The following is a 16,785-nucleotide window of genomic DNA, read 5'->3' as shown; positions in this document are numbered from 1 at the left end:
CCCCCGTGTTGAGTGTCGTGCTGTGTGTGTGTTCTGTGTCATCTAGCGTGTGTGTGATGTGTTGTGTGTCATTGTGTGTGTGATGTTTTGTGTGACGTGTTGTGTATTGTGTGTCATCTAGCATGTTTGTGATGTGTTGTGTATCCTCTTGTGTGTGTGTTGTGCGTCGTTTAGCGTGTGTGTGACGTGTTGTGTGTTGTTGTCTGTGTGGTGTGTTGTGTGTGTGATGTTTTGTGTGTTGTCTTATGTCTGTGTGACGTCTTGTGCCATTTTGTGTGTTGTGTGACGTGTCATGTGTTGTGTGTCGTGTTGTGTGGGTGTGATGTGTTGTGTGTGTGTGTTGGTGTCGTGTGTTTTGTGTGTGATGTTATTTGTGTCATCTTCTGTGTGTAGTGTTGTGTGTATGTGACGTGTTGTGTGTGTGTCGGTGTCGTGTGTCATCTGTGTGTGTGTGGCGTGTTGTGTGTTGTGTGTGACGGTGTCGTGTTGTGTGCGTGACGTGTGGTTGGTCGTGTTCTATGTGTGTGTGTCAGAGTTGTCTGTTGTGTGTGTGTGTGTGAGTGATGTTTTGTGTGTCGTGTTGTGTGTGTTGTCGTGTGTTGTCTTGTGTGCCTTTTGTGTGTGTGTCTGACGTGTTGTGTGTATCTTTGTGAGACTGGTTGTGGGACGTGTTGTGTTGTGTGTCGTCTCGAGTGTCGTGTGGAGTGTGTATGTGTCATCTGGTCCGTGTGTCGTGTGTCATCTCAAGTGTGTGTGTGTCATGTTGTCAGTGTGTTGTGTGTCATCTCAAGTGTTGTGTGGAGTGTGTGTGTGTCATGTTCTCAGTGTGTTGTATGTCGTCTAGCATGTATGTGTGACGTGTTGTGTGTCATGGTGTGTGTGAGTCTGTGTGGTGCGTGTGTTGTTTTGTGTGTTGTGTCATGTGTGTGACGTGTTGTGTGTCGGTATCGTGTGTCATGTCTTGTGTGTGTCGGTGTTGTGGTGTGTGTGACGTGTTGAATGTCGTGTTCTGTGTGTGTGTCAGTGTCGTGTGGTGTGTGTGACGTGTTGAATGTCGTGTTCTGTGTGTGTGTCACTGTCGTGTGTTGTGCGTGTGTCACGTGTGTTCTGTGTGTGTGTGTCACGTGTCGCTGTCGTGTGTTGTGCGTGTGTCACCTGTTGTGTGTCATGTTCTGGGTGTGTGTCGCTCGTCTGTTGTGCATGTGTGATGTTTTGTGTGTCGTGTTGTATGTGTTGTCTTGTGTGCCTTTTTGTGTGTCCTGTTGTGTGTGTGTCTGACGTGTTGTGCGTTGTGTTGTGTGTGTCTTTGTGAGACTGGTTGTATGTAGCATTGTATGTGTGTGACATGGGCGTTGTGTGTGTGATGTGTTGTGCGTGTGTTCTGTGTCATCTCAAGTGTTGTGTGGAGTGTGTGTGTCGTGTGTCGTCTAGCGTCTGTGTGAGACGTGTTGTGTGTTCTTGTGTGGTGTGTTGTCATGTGTGTGATGTGTTGTGTGTCGACTTCTGTGTCTGTGTGTTAGTGTCATGTGTTGTGTCATGTTGTGTGTGTGACGTGTGTGTCATGTTGTGTGTTGTGTGTCTGAGGAGGGTTGTGTGACGTGTTATGTGTCGTCTTGCATGTGTTTGTGTGTGGGTGACATGTTGGGTGACGTGTTATGTGTCGTGTTGTGTGTGTAAGTGTGACGGGTTGTGTGTTTTCTTGTGTGTGTGTGACGTGCTGTGTGTGCGTGTGCACGTGCAACATTTTGTGCGTGTGCAAAGTGCGAAGTGGTGTGCGTGACATGTAATGTGGTGTGTCTGCGCGTGTGACGTGTCATGTTCTGTGTGTGTGTCGGTGTCGTGTGTTCTGTGTGTGTCATTGTGTGTGTGTGACGGGTTCTGAGTGTGTGACGTGCTGTGTGTGCGTGCACGCATGCAACGTTTTGTGCATGTGCGAAGTGCGAAGTGTTGTGTGTGACGTGCGATGTGGTGTGTCTGCGCGTGTGACGTGCGACATGCTGTGTACAACGTGCGACGCGGGATGTGATGTGTGTGCAACGTGTTGGGTCTGCGCTTGCGACGTCCCACGTGTGATGTGCTGTGTACCACGTGCCACGTTTTGTGTGTGTGACATGCAACGTGCGACATGTGGGTGACGTGCGACATGTGTGCGAAGTGCTGTGTGTGAGACGCAACTTGCCACATGTACGTGACATGCGACGTGCTGTGTGTGACGTGGGACGTGCAACGTGCTGTGTGTGCCACGTGCAATGAGTGAGGTGTCGTGTGTGTGTGTGTGATGTCTCGTGTGTCGTGTCCCGTTTGTGTGTGTGTGTGTGTGAGAGAGAGAGACGTGGTGTGTTGTGTCGTGTGTGTGTGTGTGTGTGTGAGAGAGAGACGTGGTGTGTTGTGTCGTGTGTGTGTGTGAGAGAGAGAGAGACGTGGTGTGTTGTGTCGTGTGTGTGTGTGTGATGTCTCGTGTGTCGTGTCCTGTTGTGTGTGTGAGAGAGAGAGACGTGGTGTGTGTGGGTGTGTGTGTGTGAGAGACGTGGTGTGTTGTCGTGTGTGTGTGTGATGTCTCGTCTGTTGTGTCCTGTTGTGTGTGTGAGAGACGTGGTGTCTTGTGTCGTGTGTGTGTGATGTCTCGTGTTTGTGTGTGTGTGTGAGAGAGAGAAAGACGTGGTGTGTTGTGTCGTGTGTGTGTGATGTCTCGTGTGTCGTGTCCTGTTGTGTGTGTGTGTGTGTGAGACGTGGTGTGTTGTGTCCTGTGTGTGTGTGATGTGTTGTGTGTCATGTTCCATGTATGTGTGTCAGTATAGTGTGTTGTGTGTGTATGAGATGTGTGTGTATGCGTGACATATTGTATGTCATCTTGTGAGTGTGTGTGAGACGGGTTCTGTGTCGTCTTGTGTGTGTGTTGTGTGTTGTCGAGTGTGTGTGTGACGCGTTGTGTGTCGTGTTCTCTGTGTGTCGGTGGCGTGTGAGGCATTGTCGTGTTGTGTGTGTTGTGTTTTGTGCCATTTTGTGTGTCGTGTGAGGCGTTGTGTGTTGTGTGTATATGTGTCGGTGTCATCTGTTGTGTGTGATTTTTGTGTGTCACGTTGTGTGTGCGTGTTGGTGTTGTCTGTCTGAAGTTTTCTGTGTGATATTGTGTGTCGCATTGTGTGTGTTGTGTTGTGTGCCATTCTGTGTGTTGTGTGTTTTGTTGTGTGTGTCGGTGTCATGTGTTGTGTGTGATTTTTATGTGTTGTGTTGTGTGCCGTGTGATGTGTTGTGTGACGTGTTGTGTGAGACGTGTTTATGTATGTGTGACGTGTTGTGTGTCGTGGTGTGTGTTGTCTTGACTGTTGTGTTGAGTGTATGTGTGTCGTGTTCTGTGTGTGTCTGTGTCATGTGTTGTCTTGTGTGCCATTTCATGTTTCGTGTCAGGGGTTGTGTGTGTGTTTTATGTGTCTAGGTGTCGTGTGTTGTGTGTCATTTGTGTGTCGTGCAATGTGTTGTGTGTGTGACATACAACGTGCGACGTGTTGTGCATCACATGCGATGTGTGATATGCGACGTGTGACATGCAACGTGTGACGTGTGTGCGACGTGTTTTGTGTGTGACACGCAACGTGCAATGTGTTGTGCGATGTGCGACATTCTGTCTCTGTGATGTGCAGTTTGCGACATACGTGCCACGTGCTCTGTGTGCCACGTGCGACGTCTCATGTGTGTTCTGTCGTGTGCCATCTTGTCTGTGTTTGTGTGTGTGTGACGTGTTGTGTGTGTGTGTGTGTCGGTGTCATGTGTTGTGTGTGACTTTTGTGTGTCGTGTGCCATTTTGTGTGTCATGTAACTTGTGTGTGTCGTGTGTGTGTGACGGGTTGTGTGTCGTGTTGTGTGTGTCACGTGTTGTGTGCGTGCACACGCATGCGATGTGTTGTGCATCTGTGAAGTGCGAAGTGCGATGTGTTGTACGTGACATGCGACGTACGGTGTGTGCGACATGAGACATATGCTGTGTTGTCTGTGTGACGTGTTACGTGTGTGTACAACGTGCCATGTGCCGTGTGTGATGTGCAATGTGTAACATGTTGTGTCTATGTTGTGTGTGTGTCAGTGTCGTGTTTGCGATATCTTCTGTCTGTCATTTTGTGTTTCCTGTTGTGTGTGTCGGTGTTGTGTGAGTGTCGTGTTGTGTGTCTGTGTCATCTGTTGTGAGTCATGTGATGTGATGGTCATGTTGTGTGGCTGTGTCTGTGTCGTGTTGTGAGTCATGTTGTGTGTGTGTCGTGTTGTGCGTGTGTGTGTCTGTGTCATCTGTTGTGTGAGTGTCGTGTTGTGCGTGTGTGTGTCTGTGTCATCTGTTGTGTGAGTGTCGTGTTATGTGTGTGTGTGTCTGTGTCATCTGTTGTGTGAGTGTCGTGTTGTGTGTGTGTGTGTGTGTGTCAGTGTCGTTGTCATGTTGTGTGAGTGTTGGTGTCATGTGTGTGCCATCTGAGTGTCGTGTTCTGCGTGTGTCGGTGTTGTGTGTTATGTCTCATGTTGTGTGTCTGCCATCTCAGTGTCATCTTCTGTGTGAGTCGGTGTCATCTGTTGTGTGTTGTGATGTGTATGTTATGTTTTGCGTGTCATCTTGTGTGTGTGTGTGTGTGTGTGTGTCGGTGTCGTGCATCGCATCGTGTGTGTGTATCGCTGTCATGCATCGAGTTGTGTGTGTGTGTGTCGGTGTCGTATTGTGTGTGTGTCGGTGTCATGTGTCGTGCGTTGCGTTGTGTGTGTGTGACGGTGTCGTGTGTTGTGTGTGTGACATGTGTAGTCTTGTGTGTCTGTGTCATCTGTGTGTTGTGTGTTTCCTTGAGTGCTGTGTGTCGGTGTCGTCTGTCGTGTGTTTGCTTGAGTGCTGTGTGTCGTGTTGTTTGTGTGTGTGTTGTGTGTTTCCTTGAGTGCTCTGTGTCGTATTGTTTGTGTGTGTCGGTGTTGTGTGTGTGTTCTGTGTTTCCTTGAGTGCTCTGTGTCGTATTGTTTGTGTGTGTCGGTGTTGTGTTTTTCCTTGAGTGCTCTGTATCGTATTGTTTGTGTGTGTCAGTGTTGTGTGTGTGTTCTGTGTTTCCTTGAGTGCTGTGTGTCGTATTGTTTGTGTGTGTCTGTGTTGTGTGTTTCCTTGAGTGCTGTGTGTCATGTTGTTTGTGTGTCGGTGTGGTGTGTGTGTGTGAGACATGTTTGTGTATGTTGGTGTTATGTGTCATGTTGTCTGTGTGTGATGTGTGTGTGTGTGTGTGTGTGTGTGTTGTCTTGGGTGGCCACACCAGGTAACGCACAAAGCATTTCCCTCATCGAGCAACAGTGACACCGGGTGGCCACTCAGGGTAATGCACAAAACTTTTTCCCTCATGGAGCAACAGTGACACTGGGTGGCTATGCAAGATAATGCACAAACCATATCCCTCATGCAGAAACAGGGACACTCGGTGGCCACTCCGGGTAATGCACAAACCATTTCCCTCAGGGAGCAACACTGACACTGGGTGACCTCTCAGGGTAATTCACCAACAATTTCCGTCACGGAGCAACAGTGACACTGGGTGGCCACTCAGGTTAATGCACTAACAATTTCCGTCACGGAGCAACAGTGACACTCCGTGGCCACTCAGGGTAATGCACAAAAAATTTCCCTCACGGAGCAACAGTGACACTAGGTGGCCAGTCAGGGTAATGCACAAACAATTTCCCTCACGGAGCAACAGTGACACTGGGTGGCCACTCAGGGTAATGCACTAACAATTTCCGTCACGGAGCAACAGTGACACTCCGTGGCCACTCAGGGTAATGCACAAAAAATTTCCCTCACGGAGCAACAGTGACACTAGGTGGCCAGTCAGGGTAATGCACAAACAATTTCCCTCAGGGAGCAACAGTGACACTGGGTGGCCACTCTAGGTAATGCACCAACAGTTTCTCTCTTGGAGCAACACTGACACTGGGTGGCCACTCTGGGTAATACACCAACAATTTCCCTCACAGAGCAACAGTGACACTGGGTGGCCGCTCAGGGTAATGCACCAACAATTTCCCTCACGGAGCAACAGTGACACTGGGTGGCCACTCAGGGTAATGCACTAACAATTTCCGTCACGGAGCAACAGTGACACTCCGTGGCCACTCAGGGTAATGCACAAAAAATTTCCCTCATGGAGTAACAGTGACACTAGGTGGCCAGTCAGGGTAATGCACAAACAATTTCCCTCAGGGAGCAACAGTGACACTGCGTGGCCACTCTAGGTAATGCACCAACAGTTTCTCTCTTGGAGCAACACTGACACTGGGTGGCCACTCTGGGTAAAACACCAACAATTTCCCTCACGGAGCAACAGTGACACTGGGTGGCCACTCTAGGTAATGCACCAACAATTTCCCTCACAGAGCAACAGTGACACTGGGTGGCCAGTCAGGGTAATGCACAAACAATTTCCCTCAGGGAGCAACAGTGACACTGCGTGGTCACTCAGGGTCATACACGAACAATTTCCCTCATGGAGCAACAGTGACACTGGGTGGCCAGTCAGGGTAAGGCACGAACAATTTCCCTCACGGAGCAACAGTGACACTGCGTGGCCACTCAGGGTAATGCACCAACAGTTTCTCTCTTGGAGCAACACTGACACTGGGTGGCCACTCTGGGTAATACACCAACAATTTCCCTCACAGAGCAACAGTGACACTGGGTGGCCACTCAGGGTAATGGACCAACAATTTCCCTCACGGATCACCAGTGATACTGGGTGGCCAGTCAGGGTAATGCACCACAAATTTCCCTCACGGAGCAACAGTGACACTGGGTGGCCACTCAGGGTACTGCACAGAGCATTCCCCTCACGGAGCAACACGGACACTGGGTGGCCACTCTGGGTAATGCACCAACAATTTCCCTCACAGAGCAAGAGTGACACTAGGTGGCCACTCTGCCTAATGCACCGACAGTTTCCTCATTGGAGGAACAGTGACACTGCGTGGCCACTCAGGGTCATACACCAACAATTTCCCTCACGGAGCAACAGTGACACTGCGTGGCCACTCTCGGTAAGGCACCAACAATTTCCCTCACGGAGCAACAGTGACACTGGGTGGCCAATTCAGGTAATGCACCAACAATTTCCCTCATGCAGCAACAGCGACACTGGGTGGCCACTCTAGGTAAAGCACGAACAATTTCCCTCAAGGAGCAACAGTGACACTGGGTGGCCAGTCAGAGTAATGCACCAACAATTTTCCTCACAGAACAACAGTGACACTGCGTGGCCACTCTCGGTAAGGCACCAACAATTTCCCTCACGGAGCAACAGTGACACTGGATGGTCAGTCAGGGTAATGCACCAACAATTTCCCTCACAGAGCAACAGTGACACTGGGTGGCCACTCAGGGTACTGCACAGAGCATTCCCCTAACGGAGCAACACTGACACTGGGTGGCCACTCTGGGTAATGCACCAACAGTTTCCCTCATGGAGGAACAGTGACACTGGGTGGCCACTCAGGGTAATGCAAAAAGCATTCCCCTTACGGAGCAACAGTGGCACTCGGTGGCCACTCAGGGTAATGCACAGACAATTTCCCTCACAGAGCAACAGTGACACTGGATGGCCACTCTAGGGTATGCACAAACAATTTCCCTCACGGAGCAACACTGACACTGGGTGGCCACTCTGGGTAATACATCCAACAATTTCCCTCACGGAGAAACAGTGACACTGGGTGGCCACTCAGGGTAATGCACCAACAAATTCCCTCACGGAGCAACAGTGACACTGTGTGGCCAGTCTAGGTAATGCACCAACAATTTCCCTCACAGAGCAACAGTGACACTCCGTGGCCACTCAGGGTACTGTAGAGAGCATTCCCCTCACGGAGAAACAGTGACACTGGATGGCCACTCAGGGTAATGCACCAACAATTTCCCTCACGGAGCAACAGTGACACTGGGTGGCCACTCTAGGTAATGCACCAAAAATTTCCCTCACGGAGCAACAGTGACACTGGGTGGCCACTCAGGGTAATGCACTGACAATCTCCCTCACGGAGCAACAGTGACACTGGTGGCCAGTCAGGGTAATGCACAAACAATTTCCCTCACGGAGCAACAGTGACACTGGGTGGCCACCCTAGGTAATGCACCAACAATTTCCCTCAGGGAGCAACAGTGACACTGGGTGGCCAGTCAGGGTAATACACCAACAATCCCCCTCACGGAGCAACAGTGACACTGGGTGGCCAGTCAGGGTAATACACCAACAATCCCCCTCACGGAGCAACAGTGACACTGGGTGGCCAGTCAGGGTAATGCACAAACAATTTCCCTCACGGAGCAACAGTGACACTGGGTGGCCAGTCAGGGTAATGCACTAACAATTTCCGTCACGGAGCAACAGTGACACTGGGTGGCCACCCTAGGTAATGCACCAACAATTTCCCTCAGGGAGCAACAGTGACACTGGGTGGCCAGTCAGGGTAATACACCAACAATCCCCCTCACGGAGCAACAGTGACACTGGGTGGCCAGTCAGGGTAATGCACAAACAATTTCCCTCACGGAGCAACAGTGACACTGGGTGGCCACTCAGGGTAATGCACCAACAATTTCCCTCACAGAGCAACAGTGACGCTGGGTGGCCAGTCAGGGTAATGCACCACAAATTTCCCTCACGGAGCAACAGTGACACTGGGTGGCCACTCAGGGTACTGCACAGAGCATTCCCCTCACGGAGCAACAGTGACACTGGGTGGCCAGTCAGGGTAATGCACCACAAATTTCCCTCACGGAGCAACAGTGACACTGGGTGGCCACTCGAGGTAATGCACCAAAAATTTCCCTCACGGAGCAACAGTGACACTGGGTGGCCAGTCAGGGTAATGCACAAACAATTTCCCTCACGGAGCAACAGTGACACTCCGTGGCCACTCAGGGTAATGCACAAAAAATTTCCCTCACGGAGCAACAGTGACACTAGGTGGCCAGTCAGGGTAATGCACAAACAATTTCCCTCACGGAGCAACAGTGACACTGGGTGGCCACTCAGGGTAATGCACTAACAATTTCTGTCACGGAGCAACAGTGACACTCCGTGGCCACCCAGGGTAATGCACAAAAAATTTCCCTCAGGGAGCAACAGTGACACTGCGTGGCCACTCTAGGTAATGCACCAACAGTTTCTCTCTTGGAGCAACACTGACACTCGGTGGCCACTCAGGGTAATGCACAGACAATTTCCCTCACAGAGCAACAGTGACACTGCGTGGCCACTCTAGGTAATGCACAAACAATTTCCCTCACGGAGCAACAGTGACACTGGGTGGCCAGTCAGGGTAATGCACTTACAATTTCCCTCACGGAGGAACAGTGACACTGGATGGCCACTCAGGGTAATGCACCAACAAATTCCCTCACGGAGCAACAGTGACACTGTGTGGCCAGTCTAGGTAATGCACCAACAATTTCCCTCACGGAGAAACAGTGACACTCCGTGGCCACTCAGGGTACTGTAGAGAGCATTCCCCTCACGGAGCAACAGTGACGCTGGATGGCCACTCAGGGTAATGCACCAACAATTTCCCTCACGGAGCAACAGTGACACTGGGTGGCCACTCAGGGTAATGCACAGACAATCTCCCTCACGGAGCAACAGTGACACTGGTGGCCAGTCAGGGTAATGCACAAACAATTTCCCTCACGGAGCAACAGTGACTTTGGGTGGCCAGTTAGGGTAATGCACCAACAATTTCCCTCACGGAGCAACAGTGACACTGGGTGGCCAGTCAGGGTAATACACCAACAATCCCCCTCACGGAGCAACAGTGACACTGGGTGGCCAGTCAGGGTAATGCACAAACAATTTCCCTCACGGAGCAACAGTGACACTGGGTGGCCAGTCAGGGTAATGCACTAACAATTTCCGTCACGGAGCAACAGTGACACTCCGTGGCCACTCAGGGTAATGCACAAAAAATTTCCCTCACGGAGCAACAGTGACACTAGGTGGCCAGTCAGGGTAATGCACAAACAATTTCCCTCAGGGAGCAACAGTGACACTGCGTGGCCACTCTAGGTAATGCACCAACAGTTTCTCTCTTGGAGCAACACTGACACTGGGTGGCCACTCTAGGTAATGCACCAACAATTTCCCTCACAGAGCAACAGTGACACTGGGTGGCCACTCAGGGTAATGCACCAACAATTTCCCTCACGGAGCAACAGTGACGCTGGGTGGCCAGTCAGGGTAATGCACCACAAATTTCCCACACGGAGCAACAGTGACACTGGGTGGCCACTCAGGGTACTGCACAGAGCATTCCCCTCACGGAGCAACAGTGACACTGGGTGGCCAGTCAGGGTAATGCACCAACAATATCCCTCATGGAGCAACAGTGACACTGGGTGGCCAGTCAGGGTAAGGCACGAACAATTTCCCTCACGGAGCAACACTGACACTGGGTGGCCACTCTGGGTAATCCACCAAGAATTTCCCTCACGGAGCAACAGTGACACTGCGTGGCCACTCTCGGTAAGGCACCAACAATTTCCCTCACGGAGCAACAGTGACACTGGATGGCCACTCAGGGTAATGCAGCAACAAATTCCCTCACGGAGCAACAGTGACACTCCGTGGCCACTCAGGGTAATGCACAAACAATTTCCCTCACGGAGCAACAGTGACACTGGGTGGCCAATTCAGGTAATGCACCAACAATTTCCCTCATGGAGCAACAGCGACACTGGGTGGCCACTCTAGGTAAAGCACGAACAATTTCCCTCAAGGAGCAACAGTGACACTCCGTGGCCACTCAGGGTAATGCACTAACAATTTCCCTCATGGAGCAACAGTGACACTAGGTGGCCAGTCAGGGTAATGCACAAACAATTTCCCTCACGGAGCAACAGTGACACTGGGTGGCCACTCTAGGTAATGCACCAACAATTTCCCTCACAGAGCAACAGTGACACTGGGTGGCCACTCAGGGTAATGCACCAACAATTTCCCTCACGGAGCAACAGTGACACTGGGTGGCCAGTCAGGGTAATGTGTTGGATCATATTAAAGAAGTTCTGTATTAAAATCACAAATGAGTTTGATTCCCCATAGTTTAAATTCCAGGGTATTACTAATTAAGAGGTCTCTTGGTTTTTGGTACTGTTTCTCTCCCTCTGTATGTGAAACTTGCAAGCTGCTAATTGCGTTAGTACATTCTAAGACAGAGTCTGTTCTCAAAGCAATTCACAGAGAGAGACTCAAAGCAATACTCTAACAACAGACACAGCACCCAGAGACTCCCCGCCCTTTTGTTGTATTAACAACTGTGATTAAAATAGAGATAGAGGATGGATGTGGATGGATGCTTGGTGTGGATAAGAACTGAATGATCAGGGAGGTGCCAGCCTAAGAATCCAGTGTCCATCGGCTGAAGAAGGCGTCAAGTGGAAATAACCAGAGGACCCCGGAGGGCAGACTGGAATCCACCCAACAGCCTCAAGAATGGGAGAAACAAAGAACAAGATAACATCTAGCAGCACGGAGCCGTCAGGAATGTGCTATCTGCTGATTGATTCAGCAACAGCATGATGAAGCAATTCCCATAGACTGGCATAGGAAGAAATTCCTATAAAAATAGACTCTTAAAAGGTGAGAACTTTGGGGTCTGAGTCTGCAAACCAACTTCCAGGAGCATCAGATGAGCATCTGACAAGGCCCTGCTCCCTCCTCATGTCCAGGCCACCTGGCCAGTGGCTTGGCATGAGCAACTCTAAGGCTGGTAACTATGATAACAACCTTGCAGAACCTGTGTGTGTGTGTGTGTGTGTGTATGAATGAATGTGTGAAGAAATATGAGATTGAATGGAATGTTATAGCTATAACTAACTGCTTACTATGATTCTTTCTGTATTCACAATAAATGTGGTATTTTGCCTTTTTCCCTTTAATAAGATCCTGCTGGTTTTTAATTTATTGGTATAACAAATGCACCACAAATTTCCCTCACGGAGCAACAGTGACACTGGGTGGCCACTCAGGGTACTGCACAGAGCATTCCCCTCACGGAGCAACACTGACACTGGGTGGCCACTCTGGGTAATGCACCAGCCACTTCCCTCATGGAGCAAGAGTGACACTAGGTGGCCACTCTGCCTAATGCACCGACAGTTTCCTCATTGGAGGAACAGTGACACTGCGTGGCCACTCAGGGTCATACACCAACAATTTCCCTCACGGAGCAACAGTGACAGTGGGTGGCCAGTCAGGGTAAGGCACGAAAAATTTCCCTCACGGAGCAACAGTGACACTGCGTGGCCACTCTCGGTAAGGCACCAACAATTTTCCTCATGGAGCAACAGCGACACTGGGTGGCCACTCTAGATAAAGCACGAACAATTTCCCTCAAGGAGCAACAGTGACACTGGGTGGCCAGTCAGGGTAATGCACCAACAATTTCCCTCACGGAGCAACAGTGACACTGGGTGGCCACTCAGGGTAATGCACCACAAATTTCCCTCACGGAGCAACAGTGACACTGGGTGGCCAGTCAGGGTAATGCACAAACAATTTCACTCAAGGAGCAACAGTGACACTGGGTGGCCAGTCAGGGTAATGCACCAACAATTTCCCTCACAGAGCAACAGTGACACTCCATGGCCACTCAGGGTACTGTAGAGAGCATTCCCCTCACGGAGCAACAGTGACATTGGATGGTCAGTCAGGGTAATGCACCAACAATTTCCCTCACAGAGCAACAGTGACATTGGGTGGCCACTGTAGGTAATGCACCAACAATTTCCCTCACGGAGCACTAGTGGTACTGGGTGGCCACTCAGGGTACTGCACAGAGCATTCCCCTCACGGAGCAACAGTGACACTGGGTGGCCACTCTGGGTAATGCACCAACAATTTCCCTCATGGAGCAACGGTGACACTGGGTGGCCACTCTAGGTAATGCACCAACAATTTCCCTCACGGAGCAACAGTGACACTGGGTGGCCACTTTAGGTAATGCACCAACAATTTCCCTCACGGAGCAACAGTGACACTGGGTGGCCAGTCAGGGTAATACACCAACAATTTCCCTCACGGAGCAACACTGACACTCGGTGGCCAGTCAGGGTAATGCACCAGCAATCTCCCTCACGGAGCAACAGTGACACTGGGTGGGCAATGCACATAATGCACAAACCATTTCCCTCATGGAGGAACAGTGACACTCGGTGGCCACTCTAGGTAATGCACCAACAATTTCCCTCATAGAGCAACAGTGACACTGGGTGGCCACTCTAGGTAAAGCACCAACAATTTCCCTCACGGAGCAACAGTGACTTTGGGTGGCCAGTTAGGGTAATGCACCAACAATTTCCCTCACGGAGCAACAGTGACACTCCGTGGCCACTCAGGGTAATGCACAAAAAATTTCCCTCACGGAGCAACAGTGACACTAGGTGGCCAGTCAGGGTAATGCACAAACAATTTCCCTCACGGAGCAACAGTGACACTGGGTGGCCACTCAGGGTAATGCACTAACAATTTCTGTCACGGAGCAACAGTGACACTCCGTGGCCACTCAGGGTAATGCACAAAAAATTTCCCTCACGGAGCAACAGTGACACTAGGTGGCCAGTCAGGGTAATGCACAAACAATTTCCCTCACGGAGCAACAGTGACACTGGGTGGCCACTCAGGGTACTGCACAGAGCATTCCCCTCACGGAGAAACACTGACACTGGGTGGCCACTCTGGGAAATGCACCAGCCATTTTCCTCACGAAGCAAGAGTGACACTAGGTGGCCACTCTGCCTAATGCACCGACAGTTTCCTCATTGGAGGAACAGTGACACTGCGTGGCCACTCAGGGTGATGCACAAATAATTTCCCTCACCGAGCAATTGTGACACTGGGTGGCCAGTCAGGGTAAGGCACCACAAATTTCCCTCACGGAGCAACAGTGACACTGGGTGGCCACTCTGGGTAATGCACCAACAATTTCCCTCACAGAGCAACAGTGGCACTCGGTGGCCAGTCAGGGTAATGCACCAGCCATTTCCCTCATGGAGCAACAGTGACACTGGGTGGCCAGTCAGGGTAATGCACAAACAATTTCCCTTACAGAGCAACAGTGACACTCGGTGGTCAGTCAGGGTAAGGCACCATCCATTTCCCTCACGGAGCAATAGTGAGACTAGGTGGCCACTCTGCCTAATGCACCAACAGTTTCCCTCATGGAGGAACAGTGACACTGGGTGGCCAGTCAGGGTAATGCACCAACAATTTTCCTCACGGAGAAACAGTGACAGTTGGAGGCAAATCAGGGTAATGCACAAACAATTTCCCTCACGGAGAGACAGTGACACTGGATGGCCACTCAGGGTAATGCACCAACAATTTCCCTCACAGAGCAACAGTGACACTCCGTGGCCACTCAGGGTACTGTAGAGAGCATTCCCCTCACGGAGCAACAGTGACACTGGATGGCCACTCAGGGTAATGCACCAACAATTTCCCTCACGGAGCAACAGTGACACTGGATGGCCACTCTAGGTAATGCACTGACAATCTCCCTCACGGAGCAACAGTGACACTGGTGGCCAGTCAGGGTAATGCACAAACAATTTCCCTCACGGAGCAACAGTGACACTGGGTGGCCAGTCAGGGTAATGCACCAACAATCTCCCTCACGGAGCAACAGTGAGACTGGGTGGCCAGTCAGGGTAATGCACGAACAATTTCCCTCACGGAGCAACAGTGACACTGGGTGGCCACTCTGCGTAATCCACCAAGAATTTCCCTCACGGAGCAACAGTGGCACTGGGTGGCCAATTCAGGTAATGCACCAACAATTTCCCTCATGGAGCAACAGCGACACTGGGTGGCCACTCTAGGTAAAGCACGAACAATTTCCCTCAAGGAGCAACAGTGACACTGGGTGGCCAGTCAGGGTAATGCACCAACAATTTCCCTCACGGAGCAACACTGACACTGGGTGGCCAATTCAGGTAATGCACAAATCATTTCCCTCATGGAGCAACAGTGACACTGGGTGGCCACTCAGGGTAATGCACCAAAAATTTCCCTCACGGAGCAACAGTGACACTGGGTGGCCACTCAGGGTAATGCACAAACAATTTCCCTCACGGAGCAACAGTGACACTGGGTGGCCACTCAGGGTAATGCACAAACAATTTCCCTCATGGAGCAACAGTGACACTGGGTGGCCCCTCAGGGTAATGCACAGTTTCCCTCACGGAGCAACAGTGACACTGGGTGGCCAGTCAGGGTAATGCACCAACAATTTCCCTCACGGGCTACAGTGACACTGCGTGGCCACTCTAGGTAATGCACCAACAGTTTCCGTTTTGGAGCAACACTGACACTGGGTGGCCACTCTGGGTAATGCACCAACAATTTCAATCATGGAGCAAGAGTGACACTGGGTGGTCAGTCAGGGTAATGCAGAAAGCATTCCCCTCACGCAGCAACAGTGGCACTCGGTGGCCTCTCAGTGTAATGCACAAACAATTTCCCTCACGGAGCAACAGTGGCGCTGGGATGCAGAAAGCATTTCCCTCATGGAGCAATGGTGACACTCCGTGGCCAATTCAGGTAGCGCACAAATCATTTCCCTCATGGACCAACAGTTACAGTGGGTGGCCAATTCAGGTGGTGCTCAAATCATGTCCCTCCTGGACCAACAGTGACACCGGGCAGCCCCTTGGAGTACTACACAAAGCATTTCCTCACAAAGCACCAGTTGCACAAACTGGGTTTAATAATAATAATAATAAACAAAAAATAGTTTCACTATAAAAGTTAGATTTTCAGTGATTGTAAGGGATAGCAAACAGAAGAAGGCAGATTACTAAGCAAATACAAATACACACACATACTAAGCCTAGGATCTTAAAGAGACTGGATTCAAGAAGTAATTTCTCATCCTAAATGTCTTTTGGCAACTTGAAGAGTTTCTCTAGCTTAGACTTCCCATTGTTTCTCTTTACAGACTAGACTCCTGTCTTAGTCTGGACTTCCCCCTTCTCAATTCCTTTGTCTCTTCAGGTACTTTCAGCAGCCTTTCTACTGCCCTGCATGATTTTCTTCCGCTCCGACTTCTCCATGGCTCCCGAGACCTCACCTGGGGGAATGCACACCTACAAAGGGAGACGGCACCAGGAGAGCAGAGGAGAGAGAGACTGAGAAAGTTGGCCAACACACAAGAGAAAAGAGAAAAACATGGGAGGAAGGCAAGCAACTCACCAGCTGGAGTCCTCCTCCTAGATGCAACCTTCTCCTGGGAAGGAGACACCGTTCCTGGCCAGAGAAATGAGCAGCCCCTGAAAATGGGGACCTTGTCTCTCTCGTAACCACAGCTGGTCAGGAACCATTTCTTACAAACCCAGCCCCAGCTAATGGGGAGTCCCTACCTGGAGCCAGGCAGGCCGTGAGCAAAGCCTTAACCAAACCAGACACTTATCTCACTGACATTAGCGACTGCTCCACTGCCAACTGGACGACTCCTGGCTTGCATCAACCGTGCTCGTGGGCTCTCTGCTCTCGCTCGCTTTCCATCTGATGCGGGGAGTAAACTGTTTGTACTAAACCCAGCACAAGGAGGAAAAACAAATAAGTTACCATCTCAGTGGGAAACATCACATAGGCTATTCTTTTCTCTTCTCCCACAAGGCAGCATTCCGCCCCAACCCTCCTCACAATGAGGCCTTTAGTACTACAACTAGAAAGCACCCCTTGCAACGGCACCCGAAATAATCACTCTGCACAGCAGACTCGGGCCCCTCAT

The sequence above is a fragment of the Natator depressus genome, chromosome 25 (genome assembly GCF_965152275.1).
Source record: "Natator depressus isolate rNatDep1 chromosome 25, rNatDep2.hap1, whole genome shotgun sequence".
Lineage (NCBI taxonomy): Eukaryota > Metazoa > Chordata > Testudines > Cheloniidae > Natator > Natator depressus.
This window is presented reverse-complemented; position numbering follows the sequence as displayed.